The sequence below is a fragment of the Prionailurus viverrinus genome, chromosome B2 (genome assembly GCF_022837055.1).
Source record: "Prionailurus viverrinus isolate Anna chromosome B2, UM_Priviv_1.0, whole genome shotgun sequence".
Classification (NCBI taxonomy): Eukaryota; Metazoa; Chordata; class Mammalia; order Carnivora; family Felidae; genus Prionailurus; species Prionailurus viverrinus.
Genome location: NC_062565.1, coordinates 20,695,292 through 20,718,333, shown reverse-complemented (window position 1 = coordinate 20,718,333; position 23,042 = coordinate 20,695,292).

Sequence of the window (23,042 nt, the reverse complement as noted above, 5' to 3'; positions counted from 1 at the left end):
AACCAAGGATCAAGGTCCAATGCCAGGAAGTAAGCCTTGTTATTCCTGTCCAGTGGAACATGATATTTGTTTTGGATTGATGAACACTAAGTAATTTCTAATTGTTGCTTTTCTCAAATGGCTTAATGGAAGTTATCTTGTTCTTCCCCCACCACTGTATATTGAGTGTCAGGGGTTGCTAAAATGATCAGTTAGCTATATCAGATTATGATGCATGACATTTTTTCCTTGACTGGCAAGATTGCATATTATCCAGAGATCCTAGGTTTGGTGCTGGATTAGAATTGGATTATCTCCTTTTGGAGAAGTGGTGAATGTATTTTAAGTAGGTATTTCAAGCAACTTTATAAGATATGGGAGGAAGCATGCATGCACATACATGTATGTGTGTGTGTGTGTTCAGAGATGGCTGGAGGAGTGGATTGTAATGGATTTTAGTTGTATTTTGTCACCCAGAAACCATTTACCTTTATTCTGACAACCATATGTGATCTCTTTCTGGGAGGTCACCCCTTACCCATTCCCTTGATTACATATCCACATGTAGATTTGGAGCATCCCATTGCCTATCTGCATGCAACCCAGAAGAAGTCAAATAAACATGATGGGACTCCTAGAATCTCTGGGAAAGATATTCTTGCTGTTTGTAGTGCAACTGAAGCTTAAAGAAGAAAAGATATGAAACTTCTATAGTCACCTTATGACCACAGAGGGAAATATTATTTGAGGATAAAGCCAACATATGGAAGGCTGTAGAACTGAGTCAAAAGACAGTGATGCTGGATCTTAATGTTATATTTGAAATCCCCACATCGCAGTCACTGCCTGAGGTCAGTTTTGTCCTTACACCTTCCAGGTCAATGAGCCAATACATTCCCATTGATCAAAATACATGTTCTGTTGGATTTCTTGCCATTTTCAACTGGAGAAGTTTTAACTGATGCCCTGGACAAGTATACACTCTCCTGGAGATGCCCTGAAGGAGATGCTCTGAAAGGAGGGCCTGAGACAAGGACTTGCTCCTAGGTGCACAAAGTTTATTCAGGAGGTGATTTATGGAAGCAAAAATGAGAGAATAAGGAGAAAGAGACAGAAAGTGTCAGTTCCACTGGGGATTCTCTGAGGAACTGTGGAATGCAACTCAAGATTGTCCCACCAGGAGACAGGTGGTCTGTAACATTTATATACTGGCCTTTGCCCCTGTTATTTGAGGGCTATCCCCAGGAGTCTTAACTCCAGTGTGTATATGGATTGAAAATAGTTGAATCTCAGCAGATTTAAATAGTTTTAGAGAAATCTCAAAGTCAGAAAATCAGAGGGACCTTGAGAAAAGCTCTTGATGTGGGGTGTTGGTAGTATGCACAGAACTGTTGGTCAGAGATGCACTGAAACTAGATGGACTGGAGGGATGTGGTATGGTGTGCCAGAAGCACGAGCTACATGATTCATTTCCCATTTTTTTCTATTCAAGTTTCTCTAATAACAGACCTCTTTAAATCAGCTATAGAAATTGAAGAACCTGCTCACACCTACCTTGGGCTTAGCCTATTCCAATACTACTCTTCCAAATCATCAAATTAATGTCTTCAGTATCATGATGCTAGAGCAACCTTCATAAGAAGACTCCAGGTAAATAAAAATTTACCTCTGCCCCCACACCTGCTTCTCAAAGAAGCTGGTTTGACTAAGGTAAATTTACCAGTGGGATATAAGACATTTCTAAAAATCAAAAATGTTTAAGTAGTGAAGACCTGAGCTTAGATGGATTCAGGACTCAATGCACATAGAATCTGACCGTTCTCTTATAAGGAAGCTGACATAAACCAGGACAGCTAAAGCTCACAGTTGATGAACTGAGTCCAATCCTTGACATACATGAATTACAAATCTAATCTGTGCTAATATAGGCTGGAAATCAGGTCAAGAGGTATATCATAATGTGGGGAGATAACTTGAGGACTTTTGTCTTAGGCTCCTCCTTTCTCCTGGAAAAATGTCATGTAACAGATGTCTCTTCCTCAGAACCTAGAGATAATTGTGTATGTCTATGTGTAGAATAATTAACTGTGTCACCTGGGTGACTCAGTTAGTTAAGCACCTGACTTCAGCTCAGGACATGATCTACAGTTCGTGAGTTCAAGCCCTGTGTCAAGCTCTGTGCTGACAGCTCAGAGCCTGGAGCCTGCTTCAGAGACTTTGTCTCCCTCTCTCTCTGCCCTTCCTCCACTTGCACTCTGTCTCCCTCCCCCCCTCTCCAAAACAAATAAACATTTTTTTTTAAAGTTAAAAAAAAAAGAATAACCAGTAAATTTAAAAATTATTTTGGGGGCTAACGTGGTTGACAGCTGGCTTGCCAACCAGATATATCTGTTCTTGTTTTGTCTTTAGATAAGTCTGAAAAGAGAATGTATATGAAATCTATAGACTGATGGAATCATTACTTCAATTGGTATGGGCCTTGAGGCCTCCAAGGCTGTGGTAACTGAACTTTGGAATATAGAAGTCCTCCTTGGATAAATGGCCAATAGGATAGCAGACAGGGCAGAGACCGAGTGTGTGTGTGTGTGTGTGTGTGTGTGTGTGTGTGTTGAAGCAAGATCTTCCCCTGTGCAGACTTATTGGGCCCCTTCCTACCCAGACAACCTCTCACTGGTAACCAAACTTTCCCAGATGTCACTGCTAAAGGAGTAGATGCCATCACTTGATTGTATCTTCTTTCTTTCCTGTTCTTTGTTTAACTGGTTGAATATTTTGGCTTTTAAAAGTCCACAGTAAAGTAAAGCAATTGCATTTTGTCATGAGATTTTTTTTTGTCTTTAATCAAAAATGCCTTTTCACGAAGTAGAAGTGTATGGTATCTCCTGTATTACTTTACAGGATTAGATTATAGTAAAACCTTGGTTTGTGAACATAATTCATTCTGGAAACATACTTGTAATCCAAAGCACTTGTATATTAAAGCAAATTTTCCCATAAGAAATAATGGAAACTCAGATGATTCATTCCATAAGCCAAACATATTCATGCAAAAATGATTACAATTCTGTACTATAATACAAAATAATAAAGAATATACAAAAGAGAAAGAAAAGTAAACAAATTAACCTGCACTTACCTTTGATAACCTTCGTGGCAGGTGTGAGGGAGAAGAAAGAGGGAGGGTTATTGTGTAGGACGATTTTCACTATCACTAACAGAATTGCTGCTATCTATTGGCTCAACGGAATCTTTTTTTTTTTTCGTGCAACTTTCACAAGGAACGTATCCAATGACAATTGCTTTGGCCTTCTTTTGAGGATTTCATGGAAATATGACGTTGCATTGTCGTTAAACAGATTCATCGCTTGCACTGCTACAGCCTTATTCAGGTGATGCTTTTCTTCAAAATTTTGCACTGTTTCCCAAATTTTACACATCTGCATAATCTCATTTGAAGTGATGGATTCCTCCGCCTTTTTCTCCTCCTCCTCTGCAGATGAGATGCAGACTTAGACTTCTTATAAAATCTTGCAATTTTGGTCACTCACATCCATGTTTGTACTTCCTGATGATTTCCTTCTTAACTTCCACCATAATCATCTCCTTACTGCTTTTATTTTCAACTTTTTCTGCATGGGGCCATTGTATATGCTTGCATGGATGTTGACTATAGTCCAGTATTAATAAACTCTTGTCATATACTGTATTTAATGGCACTGGCAATAAGGCAGTGAAGGAAAGGGTCTATATCTGCAGGCAGCCTGACCTAGAATGAAGCAAAGCATTTTTAAGTTTGCTCTTGTATGGAGAAGCAAAGGACTGTCCATAGGTGCTTTCAAATGACAAAAAATACACCAGTGCTAGTTGTGAGCACTTGCCAACATTCTGAAAAATCACTGATTTCTGCCAAACACTGTGGCCTGAGACTGAGCATGGGAGATGATCACCCACAATCCCACAGGGAGAGAGAGAAAGAGGGAGAGAGAACCAATGGCTCAGTTGTGATTACGTGAATTCTGGCATCATGTACTACTTGTATTGCAAGCCATCACTTGTTTATCAAGTTAAAATTTGTCAGAAATGTTTGCTCATCTTGTGGAATACTCGCAGAACAAGTTACTTGCAATCCAAGGTTTTACTGTATTTCTGTTCTCTGTCTCTTCTAAAGGAAGTGTGGGAAGGGGCAGAGATCTCTTCAATCCAAGAGATCCATCACCACCTCTCCCCATTTTTAAGTATTTAACCTTACCATTTCAAGTCCTGAAAATATTCTTCTATGTCCTCCAAAGGATTCAGCATTCTGGAAGGACTAGTTCTGCCAAATAACCAGTTAACGTACCAGGAAAAAGAGAGTCCAGACTTCAGAGTTGCATTTTGGCTATGACCCTACTCTGCAAAATATTGATCATGGTCTGTATAAATTTCTGTAAGCCTTGCATATAGGATGATGCCTTTTGTTATAATAACTGTGACATTTTTACCTAGGACAATGGGAGACTCAGAGAGTTAGCTTCATTTTTGATTCCTGAACTCTGTTGGCAACCTCCACATGGACTCCATGCTACTTCCTGGACCAGCAAGAGTATTTAGTAATGTCGGACACTTCCAAAGATTGCTTATATTATGCCCTGTGCTGGATCTCCATACATTCCAGCCACATCTGCATAAATACAGATATAAGATTCTGTCTTATTGAGCATCCCAGCCATTATATTATGGCCTGCAGTTTATATCCTGGTTCTGGGAAGTATTATCCAAATTCCACCATGTCTTTGAATATATCCTGGAAGAATATTTTAATGTCTGTATTTATAATAAACACAGAATCAGACTGAGATTCTCTGTAACACAGAATCTTATCGGCCAACCAACAAGAGCTGAAGCAAATCCCAAGAAGCTGTTCAAAGCACAGGCTCCAGAAACAAGAGAGATCACTTTAATAGGAGATGCTGCTGGCTTACCTGTGGACATACCTATACCTGCCTTTGCTGAAAATTGGAAGACTTTCCAAGGGTGACTTGCGTTTTGGAGGCAATTAGCCTCACTGCGTCCTGCCTGACCCATCCTCTCCTATTTTCTGCTAGTCCCTCCCCTCCACCCCTTATCCTTCTGTTCAACTCTGTGGAATGGGCATGCACATTGGGGAAGGAAACCAAACTCTAGTTCTTTTGGCATGATGGCGTAGATATACTAGAGATCAACAAATATTTGGTTAATACATGAAGATGTGTCTGTTTGCATATTTTGGGCAGGTATTTATAACATTCTTAGACATGCAGTACTTTAATCAGAACACATCTCACCTCATTACATTTGGAGCGCTGCCTTAAAACTCAGAATTTATCTGGGAATCTGGATTATATTTTCTGCCTAAGAGCTGTCCTGAGTACATTCCTCATCACTTGTGCCTGAGCCAGGTGAAAACAAAGCAGGATTCCATTAGAGTCATATCCCTCAAAAGCACTAAATCTCAAGACTTCCACTTTGGGTTGTATCTTCTTGAAAGCAATTCTATTTGATTTTATAGATGCTCAGTTTTGTCTTTGGGGTACAAGAAATACAAACTAAAAGTACAGAGAACCAAACACATCTGCCTCCTGAGCAGAGAAATTTAGTAACTATCAATGTATAAGAGAATTTAGACCAGCTCTTTCATTTTAGAAAACATCTTTCATGCCAGTAGTCATATTCAATCATTTAATTCATCTGATAATTTCCCAGACTGTCTTCATTACATTTGCCTGGTATTGGACTTGCTTTTGGTTTAATTTTCTTTTGGTTGGCATAGTTTTGCTGAAGCTGATTTCTAGATTTTCCTATTGCCATCCTCAAATTCAGACTACAGGTTGAGTAGAACGTGGAATTAATTAACTGTAACTGTTATATTCCCTAAATGTCTCTAACCTGTGGCCTCATCCAACAACAGATACTGATGGGTACATCTCTAATGGATGATCCTGTACTGGGGAGAGATGAATTGTTCTCTCCTTTTTCCAGATGGTTCTGTTCAATAATGTAATATGTAGATGATCACCACCTGCCTACAACAGAAGAGCCAAATAAGCATTAGGGGTCTTAATGTTTTAATTCCAACTTGGTAATTAAGTAACTAAATTATTAAGCTCAGAGGAGGTGCTACTTGTATTTAGGCAAGAAAGTTCTTTGGTCTGAAGGATTGTTCTATGCATTATGGGATGTATAGCATTTCTGCGCTCCTCCCAGTTAAAGCGACAGTTGAAACTGCTCCTACAACTCTCAAACACTTCACCCAATGGAGGATCACTAAAGGAATAAGGACTTGCTTTCAAGAGAGTGTCTGGGAGTTACTCGGCAAAGCTATACTTACCTTTAATGAAGAATCCTGAAGGACAGGCAATAGATAAATGATACCCTCATTCTCCACTAGAAGTAGCTCTTTCTGCATGGTGTGACTTGTACTTTAGATTGGCCAAGCTCTTGATCTATGCCCAGATAGCTCCAGAAAATTTTCCAAAGGGATCGTAGATGCTTGACTTTGAGCATTTCAGAGGCTTGACTTTGGGTCTGGAGTTTCTCTAGAAGCTATTCTGCTATTCTTCTTGGGATTGGAAACAGATTCAGGGCATGGGACACTATTATCCATAATTTACTTTTTGTCCCTCTTCAGGCACCCTAGTATAAGGCTGCTGTTAACCAGATGGGCTGGGCTATAAGGGGGTGAAAAAGATCCCGTCTTTGTCAGGCTAAAAGAATTTCCAAAACTAATGAAAACTTAAGGAACCAAATGCTTATTATATGTGATTATCACAGTGAAGCATTGTTTTAGAATGTTGTTGACACAGGTCTTGGGACTGTGTGTTCATAAACATAGTGCTCTCATGGGTGGAAGAAAATTCCAATCTAGGTTATTTTTAGAGAAAATTGTAGTTCTTTGTTTCTCCTAAAATAGAAAGATCATATTTTCAATGCTTTTGTGGCTATATCATGTTAATGAGAATAGTAAAAATATGTGGTCCTAACTGGCTAGATACAGGACTCATACAAGACACAGGTGGCAAGCACACTCTTATTCCTTCCTAAAAGATTGAATACTTATTTGTTGATTATGTGTTATGTCTAACACACTGCTAAGTGTGGAAGAAATACAAATAAGTATGTTATATAAGATACATTTATTTCCTTCCCACCAGGAGTTTCAATGAGCCACATACATATAAGGGATGGTAGAGAATCAAAGGCAGTTTGGGATATATGCCACCAGGGCTGTCACTGTGGCATTGTTCAGAAAATCTTTTGTTGGCCATATTATAGTAGCTTTATTTCCAAGCCACATGACCATACCTCCCACATTAGTATTTTCTCCATGTGGATTTCAACTCTGCATCTGTAGGAGTCTTTCCAACCTACATGTTTAGTGAGATTTAATGCTTTGGGATAAAAGCTTCTGCAATATAGTGATTTTTCCCCCAAATTAGTGTAATCTTGAGCTTTCTGAACACCTCTGGAAATATGTTGTCCTGAACAGTCTAATTTCCTAAATAGCTATGGGTCCAGTCCTTTGAAGGGATAGGGTGGGACACTCATCTACTTTATTACCTTGAAAATGATTAACCATTTTTGATTCAGGCTTCCTAGTCAACTTCAATCCCATTACAAATCAGCAAGCATTTTATTGAATGGCAGTTCTGGGTAACACAGTTATGAGGGATACAAGAACTACTTAATGAGGCTCTACTCTTCCAGAGTCATAGATTAGTGATTCTTAGCCCTGATTATCAAACAAGATAATCTGGCAAGTTTCAAAAATATTCAGACCTGCTGAATATTACTCTCTGACAGTAGGACCCAGACATCATTTTATTTTATTTGTTTATTTATTTACTTATTTTACTATATGATCTCAGTTACATTTGGAATCTAAAAACACCCTGCAATCATAGAACTCAGAGAACAAATTGGTAGTTGCCAGAGATAGGGAGTGTTGGAAGGGCAAAATGGTTGAAGGTGGCCAAAAGGTACAAACTTCCAGTTATAAGATAAGGAAGTCCAGGGGATATAATATACAACATGGTGAATATATAGAATACTGTACTGTACCTTTGAAAGTTGCTAACAGAATAGATATTCAAAGCCCTTATCACAAGAAAAAAATTGCAACTATGTGTGGCGATGGCTGTTAACTAAACTTATTCTGGCTATCATTTTGCTCTTTATACACATATGAAATTGTTATGTCATGTACCTAATGCAATGCAATATTATACATCAAGTATATCTCAGTTTAACATTAAAAAATTTGTTATGTTATTTTGTTAATAAAAAACTTTTTAGATGATTCTCATGGGCCCCTGGGGTACAGATCTGGACAAACAGACCAAAACAACCATAATAACAATTTGATAAATATTACAATAGAGGTATAAATAAAATGTAAGGTAAGGCTGGAAGAGGAGGTTAATTTCAAATGGGAATACTGAAGATCTCTTCTTGAAGAATGCAAGTGTGGAGTGGGACAAATTGCTGAAACTTTTGATTTCACATGTCTGCACTTCATCATATTTTCCAAGTTCTCTCTCCTATTAATGGGCTATTAGCTGTCCCTCTTACAGCTGCGAGTGTACGTCTATAACAGCCCATTTCTAATGGAATATTGCTAAGCATCTGGGGCTAGGAAATTTAATGTCTAAGTTTGTTGGAATTGAATGCAAATTAAGAGTAAACAGGTTGCACTTCCCACTAAAGGAATGAGGACTCCTTAGAGAAATGGCTGACTCCAGATCTGGGGCAGGAAACATATGTGATGAACCTAGGACATCTTGTGCCAGAAAGCAAGGAAGCTATCAGAACTAATGGGGTCCTATCACAAGAACAGAGATCTAACTTGAGGAGACTTCCATGGGCCAAAGAAGGGGATATTTGAGTATTGGCAAGGATAATAGCTGTAATAGGTTGAAATAAATACATAAATATCCAAGGGCTCACAATGATACTAAAACACAAAAACAATAAAAGCAAAAAAACTAAAAAAACCCCAAAGACCAAAAAACCAAAAACTCAAACTTCAGTGATGAGTTGGAATTACAGGGCACTAGGAAAATTCTAAAGTAACATCAAGTGTTTGTCCTTCCTTTCTTATATTTACCCTTTCAAGGCAAACAAATAGTTCTTATAGGAAGTTGTCCCTTTTTTTTTTTTATGAAATTTATTGACAAATTGGTTTCCATACAACACCCAGTGCTCATCCCAAAAGGTGCCCTCCTCAATACCCATCACCCACCCTCTCCTCCCTCCCACCCCCCATCAACCCTCAGTTTGTTCTCAGTTTTTAAGTCTCTTATGCTTTGGCTCTCTCCCATTCTAACCTCTTTTTTTTTTTTTTCCTTCCCCTCCCCCATGGGTTCCTGTGAAGTTTCTCAGGATCCACATAAGAGTGAAACCATATGGTATCTGTCTTTCTCTGTATGGCTTACTTCACTTAGCATCACACTCTCCAGTTCCATCCACGTTGCTACGAAAGGCCATATTTCATTTTTTCTCATTGCCACGTAATATTCCATTGTGTATATAAACCACAATTTCTTTATCCATTCATCAGTTGATGGACATTTAGGCTCTTTCCATAATTTGGCTATTGTTGAGAGTGCTGCTATGAACATTGGGGTACAAGTGGCCCTATGCATCAGCGCTCCTGTATCCCTTGGATAAATTCCTAGCAGTGCTATTGCTGGGTCATAGGGTAGGTCTATTTTTAATTTTCTGAGGAACCTCCACACTGCTTTCCAGAGCGGCTGCACCAATTTGCATTCCCACCAACAGTGCAAGAGGGTTCCCGTTTCTCCACATCCTCTCCAGCATCTATAGTCTCCTGATTTGTTCATTTTGGCCACTCTGACTGGCGTGAGGTGATACCTGAGTGTGGTTTTGATTTGTATTTCCCTGATAAGGAGCGACGCTGAACATCTTTTCATGTGCCTGTTGGCCATCCGGATGTCTTCTTTAGAGAAGTGTCTATTCATGTTTTCTGCCCATTTCTTCACTGGGTTATTTGTTTTTCGGGTGTGGAGTTTGGTGAGCTCTTTATAGATTTTGGATACTAGCCCTTTGTCCGATATGTCATTTGCGAATATCTTTTCCCATTCCGTTGGTTGCCTTTTAGTTTTGTTGGTTGTTTCCTTGGCTGTGCAGAAGCTTTTTATCTTCATAAGGTCCCAGTAATTCACTTTTGCTTTTAATTCCCTTGCCTTTGGGGATGTGTCCAGTAAGAGATTGCTACGGCTGAGGTCAGAGAGGTCTTTTCCTGCTTTCTCCTCTAAGGTTTTGATGGTTTCCTGTCTCACATTTAGGTCCTTTATCCATTTTGAGTTTATTTTTGTGAATGGTGTGAGAAAGTGGTCTAGTTTCAACCTTCTGCATGTTGCTGTCCAGTTCTCCCAGCACCATTTGTTAAAGAGGCTGTCTTTTTTCCATTGGATGTTCTTTCCTGCTTTGTCAAAGATGAGTTGGCCATACGTTTGTGGGTCTAGTTCTGGGGTTTCTATTCTATTCCATTGGTCTATGTGTCTGTTTTGGTGCCAATACCACGCTGTCTTGATGATGACAGCTTTGTAGTAGAGGCTAAAGTCTGGGATTGTGATGCCTCCTGCTTTGGTCTTCTTCTTCAAAATTCCTTTGGCTATTCGGGGCCTTTTGTGGTTCCATATGAATTTTAGGATTGCTTGTTCTAGTTTCGAGAAGAATGCTGGTGCAATTTTGATTGGGATTGCATTGAATGTGTAGATAGCTTTGGGTAGTATTGACATTTTGACAATATTTATTCTTCCAATCCATGAGCAGGGAATGTCTTTCCATTTCTTTAAATCTTCTTCAATTTCCTTCATAAGCTTTCTATAATTTTCAGCATACAGATCCTTTACATCTTTGGTTAGATTTATTCCTAGGTATTTTATGCTTCTTGGTGCAATTGTGAATGGGATCAGTTTCTTTATTTGTCTTTCTGTTGCTTCATTGTTAGTGTATAAGAATGCAACTGATTTCTGTACATTGATTTTGTATCCTGCAACTTTGCTGAATTCCTGTATCAGTTCTAGCAGACTTTTGGTGGAGTCTATCGGATTTTCCATGTATAATATCATGTCATCTGCAAAAAGCGAAAGCTTGACTTCATCTTTGCCAATTTTGATGCCTTTGATTTCCTTTTGTTGTCTGATTGCTGATGCTAGAACTTCCAGCACTATGTTAAACAGCAGCGGTGAGAGTGGGCATCCTTGTCGTGTTCCTGATCTCAGGGAAAAAGCTCTCAGTTTTTCCCCGTTGAGGATGATGCTAGCTGTGGGCTTTTCATAAATGGCTTTTATGATCTTTAAGTATGTTCCTTCTATCCCGACTTTCTCAAGGGTTTTTATTAAGAAAGGGTGCTGGATTTTGTCGAAGGCCTTTTCTGCATCGATTGACAGGATCATATGGTTCTTCTCTTTTTTTTTGTTAATGTGATGTATCACGTTGATTGATTTGCGAATGTTGAACCAGCCCTGCATCCCAGGAATGAATCCCACTTGATCATGGTGAATAATTCTTTTTATATGCCGTTGAATTCGATTTGCTAGTACCTTATTGAGAATTTTTGCATCCATATTCATCAGGGATATTGGCCTGTAGTTCTCTTTTTTTTACTGGGTCTCTGTCTGGTTTAGGAATCAAAGTAATACTGGCTTCATAGAATGAGTCTGGAAGTTTTCCTTCCCTTTCTATTTCTTGGAATAGCTTGAGAAGGATAGGTATTATCTCTGCTTTAAACGTCTGGTAGAACTCCCCTGGGAAGCCATCTGGTCCTGGACTCTTATTTGTTGGGAGATTTTTGATAACCGATTCAATTTCTTCGCTGGTTATGGGTCTGTTCAAGCTTTCTATTTCCTCCTGATTGAGTTTTGGAAGAGTGTGGTTGTTCAGGAATTTGTCCATTTCTTCCAGGTTGTCCAGTTTGTTGGCATATAATTTTTCATAGTATTCCCTGATAATTGTTTGTATCTCTGAGGGATTGGTTGTAATAATTCCATTTTCATTCATGATTTTATCTATTTGGGTCATCTCCCTTTTCTTTCTGAGAAGCCTGGCTAGAGGTTTGTCAATTTTGTTTATTTTTTCAAAAAACCAACTCTTGGTTTCGTTGATCTGCTCTACAGTTTTTTTAGTTTCTATATTGTTTATTTCTGCCCTGATCTTTATTATTTCTCTTCTTCTGCTGGGCTTAGGCTGCCTTTGCTGTTCTGCTTCTAGTTCCTTTAGGTGTGCTGTTAGATTTTGTATTTGGGATTTTTCTTGTTTCTTGAGATAGGCCTGGATTGCAATGTATTTTCCTCTCAGGACTGCCTTTGCTGCGTCCCAAAGCGTTTGGATTGTTGTATTTTCATTTTCATTTGTTTCCATATATTTTTTAATTTCTTCTCTAATTGCCTGGTTGACCCACTCATTCGTTAGTAGGGTGTTCTTTAACCTCCATGCTTTTGGAGGTTTTCCAGACTTTTTTCTGTGGTTGATTTCAAGCTTCATAGCATTGTGGTCTGAAAGTAAGCATGGTATAATTTCAATTCTTGTAAACTTATGAAGGGCTGTTTTGTGACCCAGTATATGATCTATCTTGGAGAATGTTCCATGTGCACTCGAGAAGAAAGTATATTCTGTTGCTTTGGGATGCAGAGTTCTAAATATATCTGTCAAGTCCATCTGATCCAATGTCTCATTCAGGGCCCTTGTTTCTTTATTGACCGTGTGTTTAGATGATCTATCCATTTCTGTAAGTGGTGTATTAAAGTCCCCTGCAATTACCACATTCTTATCAATAAGGTTGCTTATGTTTATGAGTAATTGTTTTATATATTTGGGGGCTCCGGTATTCGGTGCATAGACATTTATAATTGTTAGCTCTTCCTGATGGATAGACCCTGTAACTATTATATAATGTCCTTCTTCATCTCTTGTTACAGCCTTTAATTTAAAGTCTAGTTTGTCTGATATAAGTATGGCTACTCCAGCTTTCTTTTGGCTTCCAGTCGCATGATAAATAGTTCTCCATCCCCTCACTCTCAATCTAAAGGTGTCCTCAGGTCTAAAATGAGTCTCTTGTAGACAGCAAATAGATGGGTCTTGTTTTTTTATCCATTCTGATACCCTATGTCTTTTGGTTGGCGCATTTAATCCATTTACATTCAGTGTTATTATAGAAAGATACGGGTTTAGAGTCATTGTGATGTCTGTATGTTTTATGCTTGTAGTGATGTCTCTGGGACTTTGTCTCACAGGGTCCCCCTTAGGATCTCTTGTAGGGCTGGTTTAGTGGTGACAAATTCCTTCAGTTTTTGTTTGTTTGGGAAGACCTTTATCTCTCCTTCTATTCTAAATGACAGACTTGCTGGATAAAGGATTCTCGGCTGCATATTTTTTCTGTCTAGCACCCTGAAAATCTCGTGCCAATCCTTTCTGGCCTGCCAAGTTTCAAAAGAGAGATCAGTCACGAGTCTTATAGGTCTCCCTTTATATGTGAGGGCACGTTTACCCCTTGCTGCTTTCAGAATTTTCTCTTTATCCTTGTATTTTGCCAGTTTCACTATATGTCGTGCAGAAGATCGATTCAAGTTACGTCTGAAGGGAGTTCTCTGTGCCTCTTGGATTTCAATGCCTTTTTCCTTCCCCAGTTCAGGGAAGTTCTCAGCTATGATTTCTTCAAGTACCCCTTCAGCACCTTTCCCTCTCTCTTCCTCCTCTGGGATACCAATTATGCGTATATTATTTCTTTTTAGTGTATCACTTAATTCTCTAATTTTCCCCTCATACTCCTGGATTTTTTTATCTCTCTTTTTCTCAGCTTCCTCTTTTTCCATAACTTTATCTTCTAGTTCACCTATTCTCTCCTCTGCCTCTTCAAGCCGAGCTGTGGTGGTTTCCATTTTGTTATGCATTTCGTTTAAAGCGTTCTTCAGCTCCTCGTGACTGTTCCTTAGTCCCTTGATCTCTGTAGCAAGAGATTCTCTGCTGTCCTGTATACTGTTTTCAAGCCCAGCGATTAATTTTATGACTATTATTCTAAATTCACTTTCTGTTATATTATTTAAATCCTTTTTGATCAGCTCATTAGCTGTTGTTATTTCCTGGAGATTCTTCTGAGGGGAGTTCTTCCGCTTGGTCATTTTGGATAGTCCCTGGAGTGGTGGGGACCTGCAGGGCACTTCCCCTGTGCTGTAGTGTATAACTGGAGTTGGTGGGCGGGGCCGCAGTCAGACCTGATGTCTGTCCCCAGCCCACCGCTGGGGCCACGGTCAGACTGGTGTGTGCCTTCTCTTCCCCTCTCCTAGGGGCGGGATTCACTGTGGGGTGGTGTGGCTCGTCTGGGCTACTTGCACCGTGCCAGGCTTGTGATGCTGGGGATCTGGCGTATTAGCTGGGGTGGGTAGGCAAGGTGCTCGGGGGCAGGAGGGGCAGGCTTAGATCGCTTCTCCTTAGGTGATCCACTTCAGGAGGGGCCCTGTGGCAGCGGGAGGGAGTCAGATCCGCTGCGGGAGGTTTGGCTCCGCAGAAGCGCAGAGTTGGGTGTTTGCGCGGAGCGAGCAAGTTCCCCGGCAGGAACAGGTTCTCTTTGGGATTTCGGCTGGGGGATGGGCGGGGGAGATGGCGCTGGCGAGCGCCTTTGTTCCCCACCAAACTGAGCTCTGTTGTCAGGGGGCTCAGCAGCTCTCCCTCCCTTTGTCCTCCAGCCCTCCCGCTTTCCGAGCAGAGCTGTTAACTTATGACCTCCCAGACGCTAAGTCGCGCTTGTTGTGGGAACACAGTCCGTCAGGCCCCTCCGCTTTTGCAAGCCAGACTCGGTGGCTGTGCTTGGCCGGCGAGCCGCCCCTCCGCCCCGGCTCCCTCCCGCCAGTCCGTGGAGCGCACACCGCCTCGCCGCCCTTCCTACCCTCTTCCGTGGGCCTCTCGTCTGCGTTTGGCTCCGGCGACTCCGTTCTGCTAATCCTCTGGCGGTTTTCTGGGTTATTTAGGCAGATGTAGATGGAATCTAAGTGATCAGCAGGACGTGCGGTGAGCCCAGCGTCCTCCTAAGCCGCCATCTTGCCGCCGACCTCTGAAGTTGTCCCTTTTTTTAAGCATATTTTCAGTTAATCAGTGAAGAAGAAATTAGAAAAATCACATTTTGAAACTTGTAATAGTTATCAATGGATCTATCTATCTATCTATGTATCTGTTATCCATCCATCTATCATCTACTATCATGAATCTCAGCTATCTGCTGATGCATGACAAACCACAATCATATGGGTCTGCTGGGGTCACTAATGTGGCTACATTATTTGGGGCTACATTCTTTGCACCCAGGGTTTCAGTGTCCAAGATGGCCCCACTCACATTGCAGGCCTTGGTGCTGGCTGTCACCAGGGAGTCTCAGTTCTCCTGCCAGTGGCCTCTCATCATTCACAGTCTGTCCTGAGCTTCTTCACATGGTGGTTGACTTCCGTGAGGGTGGAGGCAGAAGCTGTCAAAGCTGGCTGGTCTCTTAAGGACTAAAACCTCAAGGGATACCATGTCGCCTCTGCCACCTTCTATTGGCTGAAGCGAATCACAAAGCCAGTCCAGATTTAGAGGAAGGAAAGTGGACTCCAGCTCTGATGGGAGACATGGGCATCTCAGGAATAACTTGTCAATGTCTGTCTCCTAACCACAATAGTTCATACCCCTTCCACATGCAACATACACTTAATTCTCCCCCAATGTCTCCATTTTGGCATTTGCTGAAAGTCCAGGGTCTTGTTATCTAAACCAGGTCCTCAGGTGTAGCTCCTATTGATCTGAGTCCTATGGACTAGGAAGACAAGTTTTCTCCCCTCCACACATCCAACATACAATGGTGAGGCTGCACAGGGCACAGCTGGTCAAAAGGGGAAGAATGGGAAGAACGTGGTAGTAACTCTTCCACAGCAATTCTGAATCCGGACCAACCTCACCATTTCCTACAATTTTGGGGTCAGACAGGGGAGGAGCTGCTGGTGGTGATCTTTGGGAACAACGTATCACATATACTCAAGTCTTTGGGTGAAAACTTTATGGAGACCTTCATGCTAGAGAAATAGGGCTGACACTGTGTGAACCTAGTAATGAGTCTTGGCAGGACTCTAACTCAGGCAGCCAGAATTGTGAGCCTTGTGATGGAGCACATGGCATCACTCAGCAACTATTCCCATCCAAACATTGATTCTGAATCTCTGCAAACACCTATACCTGATGACTAATCTACAGGCAACACAAGCATTAGAGGGACAAGTTAAATGACACAAAGAAGTAATTAGCCAGATTCAGAACACTCCACATTCTACAGTATAAATGACTTTGTTTCCTCAACAAATCAGTGGCAAGGAAAACAGAGAGGGACTGTTAGAGAATAAAAGAGAATTAAGAGGCTTAGCAATCAAATGCAACATGTGGACCTCATTTGAATCCGTTTCAATAGCTGGGGATGCACACTAAGCTATTCCTGGTTAAAGTACCGCGATATCTGGGATTTGCTTTAAAATATTTGAGACGAAAGGAATGGGGCAGGTTGAAGGTGGGGTGGGGGCGGGGCAAATAAAATAATTGGGTAAAATGTTGGTCATTGTTGAAGGTAGCAAATGGGTAAATGGGGGTTCTTTCCAATCTTGTGAGCGTTTGAACATTTGCATAATAAATGTCAAAAGAGAGCATAGTTTCTGAATGAAGGGGTTTTCCTAGGTAAATAAAATGAAGGGCCAACACCATGGGGCAGCATTGCTAGTTATTCCAGCAATGACTCAGGGCCAGACTTGGGCTGATTTCCTACTTCTCATCTGGGTGAGGTGGGCAGGGACTGTGCTTGAAGCAGGAAGAGGCCAGCTGTGGGTTTATCTGATAGCTGAGATCCACTCCTTACTCCTGGCACTTTTTGCTGAAAATCAAATAATCCATTGGTTTATATTAGGTAAATCAGTCAGTTAATCAGTTGAGTACTTATGGGGCTCCCTTAATTTTTTTTTTATTAAATTAAAAAAATGTTTTATCTATTTTTGAGAGAGACAGAGAGAGAGAGAGAGAGAGAGAGAGTCAGTGGGGATGGTGGGCAGAGAGAGAAGGAGACACAGAATCTGAAGCAGGCTCCAGGCTCTGAGCTGTCAGCACAGAGCCCGACGTGGGGCTCAAACCCATGAACCATGAGATCATCGACCTAAGCAGAAGTCAGACACTTTACCAACTGAGCCACCTAGGCGCGCCTGGGGCTCCCTTACTTTAGAAAAGTTAATATTTATTACCGTAAAGAAACACGTGCTACTTTAAAACACATTACACACAGTTTTAAGAATCAAATGGTTCTACACAATTTCCACCAAAAAAGAGCAAGTAGCTCTTTGCTCAACTCTTCCCTGCTTGGATTTCCTCTTGCCAGGGCTCCAACTCATATCTCTTGTAGTTCTTGCTCATGCTGTTTATTTCCATATGTCAGAATATCTGTTTATCCTCCTTCTGTCTTATTTTCCAATTTTAGATATAACCCTATGGCCTCCTACTGAAGAAAGTGAGGATTTAGCTCCTTACATCAGCCTCCACGCATACAAACTTGTCTCTCTTCCTATTTTCCCAATAGCTTTATTTTTTGGTTAAATCAATATTCAGTGTTTGCACTGTGAGAACCAGGTAAATACCGGTCACAGTCCAGCCAAGTGGTGAGCTCAGAGTCTATTTTCTTCCTCGTGAAATGTTTGGTTTTTCAGATGTTAATAACTGTCTCATGTGGTCATCTCTTCGTTTGCTTGGTTTCCTGGGGACCTATAGCCCCAGTCGTGTACTGGGACTGTGAAAGTCCAGTATGTTCTAAACATACTCAGACACATCAGGTGTTTGATGCCACTGTATCCTCCTGGATAGCTCTATCCTCCAGCTCTGGAATGAACTGGCCACTGTGCAGGTCCACTCCATAGATGTCCTCTGGACCTTCCTCTTACCTCCTTCTTGGGCTGAATCCCGTGTTTCCTGGATCCCAAGTTTCATTCCTGGTTTGCTCCCATATTTTTGTGGAACACACTTTCCCATAGTTTCTTGAGAGAAGGCATGCAATGGGGAGTAATGAATATTACAGTGATGTTCCATGTAAGAGAAAATGAAGACCCAGGTCTGTCTTATCACAGGCTGCGTCCCCCGTGAAGCAGGTTTTGAGAAGGAGATGAGGGTACTGGAGCCACTAGGGACATTCTTGGGATCAGTACACTGGAAGGGAAGGAACCAGCTATGGGCAGAGGGAGAAGGTGAGCTGCAGTACAGACTCAGTGAGACCTCAGTGGTGCTATAGGTTGTTCTGGAGCTGAGCTGAGTCTTCAGCATTGTCCCAAGTTGGGATGACTGTGTCGGGCCTTCATACACCTACAACAATCAGGCATTGGATTCCAGCCCGTCTAGGAAGTAGGTATGGTCTTGAGTGAGGATCTCTCTTTAGCCCAGGTAATCCCTGTGGGGGGTGGGTAGGGGTCTGGGGGTCTGGGAGACACTTATGGCACCCACCACAGTCCCTTTCTGAGCTGCTTGAATCCATTATCTTGTGTAAGGTCTGGGAGCAGTTCATCTGGGATTCCAATGGGCATCTTTTCCAGGGAAACTTAGAAAATGGAAATTAGTGGGCTAATGTCCCTACCAGGAGAACTCTTATCCCACAATCCAATGAACTGATGCAAGAGATTACTAAGTACCAATGACATGTTCAGACATGGGGGAAATGACCACTGGGCGGGTCTGTGGAACCAGTGGACCTAAGTGAGCTGGTTCATTGCTAGGACTCCTGGCCCCCATATGCATCCCACTGTAACAGGGGGTGGGGCATGATGTCACTTGGGGTCCTCAGATATCAATAGTCAACTTGGACCCTGTATTCAATGGTCCTGAAATGTTTGAGTATTTCCTTTCTCTAGTTACCTGAGTTAGGAAGCACTAAGAGGCTAATTACCATACATACTTCCTGTGGTATGTCAGCGTCTTCTTCCTGGGGCTCAGCTTCTCCTTTAATCAATGGGTTCTGGGACTAAAAATGGCCTTAGGTCTCAACCCAGAGAAAGTAACAATGACTGTTGGGGCCTCCCCTCTCAGTCTCTGGCTCACCCAACCTTGGCTTTCTCACTGTACAGATGCAATAATATCCTCATTGACTGCCATCTATTCTGTCCCTTGGGGATCTATGTTCTCTGAACTGTTTCCCTTAACTCTCTGTGGGTCAGGCCTCTGTGTTGTCCCTCTGATCTGGACACTCATGTGACAATTGAGTCTTTCTGGCTTCTGATGGTGACTGCAGTCACTTGGCTTCGACTGGGGCGGTGTGGGGGGGTTGCCTTGCCCTTTCTTGTTGGGGAGCTCAGTTCTGTGGTAGCTTCCCCTGCAGAGCCACCCCAAAACCCCTAAGGGAAGCTGGAGCCCGTCTCTCCTGTGCCTTCCTTACCACCTTGGGAAATGGGGTGCCCTCTAGGTTTCCCTGTAACACTGCCCACTCCAGCATGCCCACTGCTCTGAGCCTTTCAGTGCCTTCACCCACCATCTGCCATGGCAGTTCTGGTGCTCCTACTTGGCTTGGTGTGGACGTTGCTTTCTCCATGCTTTAGGGGGTGTTTGCACCATCTTCTGGGGCCTTGATGAGGTATTGAGACCTTCAGACCAAGTGGTACGATTCTACCACTTAGTGGGACCAACTCATCCCCAGCCCTGTGACAAAGTGACCTAACTAACCCTGGCTATTGGCCTCATGGCAAGTGGATGTGGGGGGAGACAAGGAAGATTCTAAGTGGGGAGGGAAAGTATGTGATTTTGGGGGGGAACAGACCTTTGTAATCTTTTTTAATGTTTATGTATTTTTGAGAGAGAGGGCACACGCAATTGGGGGAGGGGCGGAGAGAGAGGCAGGGAGAGAGAGTGTATTCCAAGCAGACTCCTCACTGTCAGCGCAGAGCCTGACACAGGGCTTGATCTCAGGAACCAGAGATCATGACCTGAGCTGAAATCAAGAGTTGGTTGCATAATCGACTGAGCCAGTCAGGCACCCTGTTTGTTTTGAAACAAGGGAGGAGTGTTAGCTCTTAATGAGGAGGAGAGAGGGCACTTCTGTGGGCTTAGAAGGTTTAAGGAAATCTGGGAATTCAAGATTTTTTGGATGCATCAACCCAGATGTCCTCATTCCATGTGTCAGGGTCCTGTTCCTCAAAAAGGGAGCTGGTCTTGGTAGAGATGACATACCTTGGTTGGCTTAACATTCTTTTGAGCTCAGCTACTCTTAGGACTTCAATCTATTCATAGGATTTAAAAATCTTGAGTCAATCCTCAACCTTCCCTATCCTCTTCTGCAGAAGATGAGGATCACTGTATGTTGCCCACGGGGCCCTCTGGCTTCCACATGTAGCTTTTTGTTTCTGTTTTGTTTTTCCTTTTAACAGCTTTGTTGTGTGATAAGTCACAAACCACATAGTCCACTCATTTCAAGTATAAAATTTAAAATTATATTCACAGGGTTATGCAACCATCATGACAATCTAACTCCAGAATATTTTCATTGCGGGGCACCTGGGTGGCTGAGCGTCCGACTCTTGATTTCAGCTCAGGTCATGATCCCAGAGTTGTGGGATGGAGCCCCGCATTGGACTCCACACTGAGCGTGGAGCCTGCTTGGAATTCACTCTCCCTCTCTGCCCTTTCCCCAACTCACGCTATCTCTCACTCCAAACATAAAAATAAAAATAAAAAAGTAGAATATTTTCATTGTGCCCCTCCCCCAAAAGACATCTCAAACCCATTAGCAGTCACTTCCCATTTGCCCTTCCCCTACTTCCTGACACCCACTACTTTCCGCCCTGCAGATGAGCCTATTCTGGACAGTTTGTGTAAATGGAATCATACAGTATGTGGTCCTTTGGGACTAGCTTCTTTCATTTAGCATAATACTTTCAAGGGTCATCTATGTTGTGGCATGTGTTAATACTTCATTTATTTTTACTGCCAAATAGCATTCCATTGCATAGATTTACCCCATTTTGGTGATCCTTTCATCAGTTGATGGACAGCCCACTGTTTTAAGGAGGCTGATGATGGGGAAGAGGAGTGGGTCTTAACTTTTAATTCCATATGCTTTTGCAGTGTGTAGAATTTTCATAGAAAGCAAGTATTCCTTCTGTTAAAAGAAATCAGGGGGGAAAGTAAGGGGTAATGACGATGTCAAATGTTACACAGCTGAAGACCGTCATTGGAGAAGCATTTAGAAGTGGCTTGGAGATACTGTTGGTGACATTCTGTGCACAGTGGGAGGGTGAGGACAGGTAACTGAGGATGAAAATGGGCTCAGGGAGACTGGAAGTAGTGACCCAGCATGCTCAACAGCCAGAGGAGTGAGGAAAATAGAAATATATTGGGGACTGTGGTTGTAAAAGCCTCTCAAATGTTATCCCTTTGCCTAATTTTAAAATCCCGAAGAAAGACTTTTCTCAATTTGCTTGCTTTAAGGAAATTCTGAAAATAGCCAAAGTTTGCCAGAAGTTCCAGAATAATTTGACTTTGCAACTGCTAGTCACTACTTGTATTACTTGGCTAGGGCTGCCATTCTTTTTTGGAGCAAAATACCAGACTGGGGGCTTAAACAATAGAAATTTACCTCATGGTTCTGGAGGCCGGAAGTCAGAGATCAAGGTGTCTGTCAGCAGGGCCAGGTCCTTCAAAAGCTTCTCTCCTTGGCTTGCAGATGTCCATCTTCTCCCTGTGTCCTCACACAGGCTTCCCTCTGTGCATGTCTGTGTCCTAATTTCTTTTTATAAGGACACCTGTCAGATTAGATTAGGGTCCCATCCTCATAACCTCATTTTAACTTTGACATCTTTCAAGGTTTTACCTCCAAATAGAGTCCTATTCTGAAGTACTAGGGGTGAGAGCTTCAACATATGAATTTTTTGAGCAGGGGACACAATTTAGGCAATATCACCAGTGATCATTTCAGATGGGACGTAGAGGCAGGCAGTTCCCTACAACCAACATGGACCATCTGCACTTCCAAGAGCAGTCCAGGTGGCCACCGCTGACCACCAACCTCAGCTCTCTCCCTCCCTCTTCAGTCCCGTACGTCATGTCCCATAGTGACACACACAGTACACTTCTGAATCCTAAATGTGAATCGACTGCTCCTCATTTATCCTGGGTGTACCCAGCATATTTGAATCATCTTAGGGCCACTCCTATTTCTTTCCTTGCTCATTGGTCACTTGAACTTACAGAGGGTAAGCAGACTGTGAGTTCAAAGCCACAGTGCATATCATGATGTTTGGGGTTTGGGATGTAAACAGGGCACCTCCCTAAAGTATCACAATCTTTATGGTCCTTTGGGGGAACCAAGGCATGCCCTGGGAAAGAAAATGCCACCCAGAGGAAGTTGTCCTCGGAGAGAACTGTGCTCCTAGAGAGACATCCTGTTTACTCTGACTCATTTCTGAGACTGTGTCAGCTCATGTTTTTTGGTAATTTGCTAATGACATGGTATCTATTAAATACGTATATAGCAAGGTAAAAATAGGTGGAGCATTTTCTAAATAGCCCTGGCTCAAAGCAAAGCGGTGAAAGAGCTGTTAGTTCTTTTTAAGGCAAAATAAAGCTGCTCTTCATCATCCCTAACACACCCGGGTACTGCATCCCAGGACAAACAAGAAATGCCCCAATGAAAGAAAATGAAAATGCTGTTCTCGACTGGCTTGCTTCAGAAATATGCCTGGACCCGAGAGTTCCAACTTTTCCGGGATTCATTCTTACAGAGTCTAACCCTTGTGGTTTTTTGGTAGGAGGTAATTTCTGTGCTTGTTATGATTTGAAGGAGCTGGCCCACAGCTCAACCTTGCTCAAATTGGAACAAGATGTCACCAGTGGTCTTGCTCCCACAGTAGGCACTTGGAAATAGATTCGCATTGGGACTGCCAGCTTCTGGGCCTTTCTGCGGGACGTCTGTTAGTTTCCATGACTAGAAATGACACCACCATTCTGTCACTGCATTTCACGTCCCTTGTACCATGTAGGAAGTGCGAGTGTTGTGG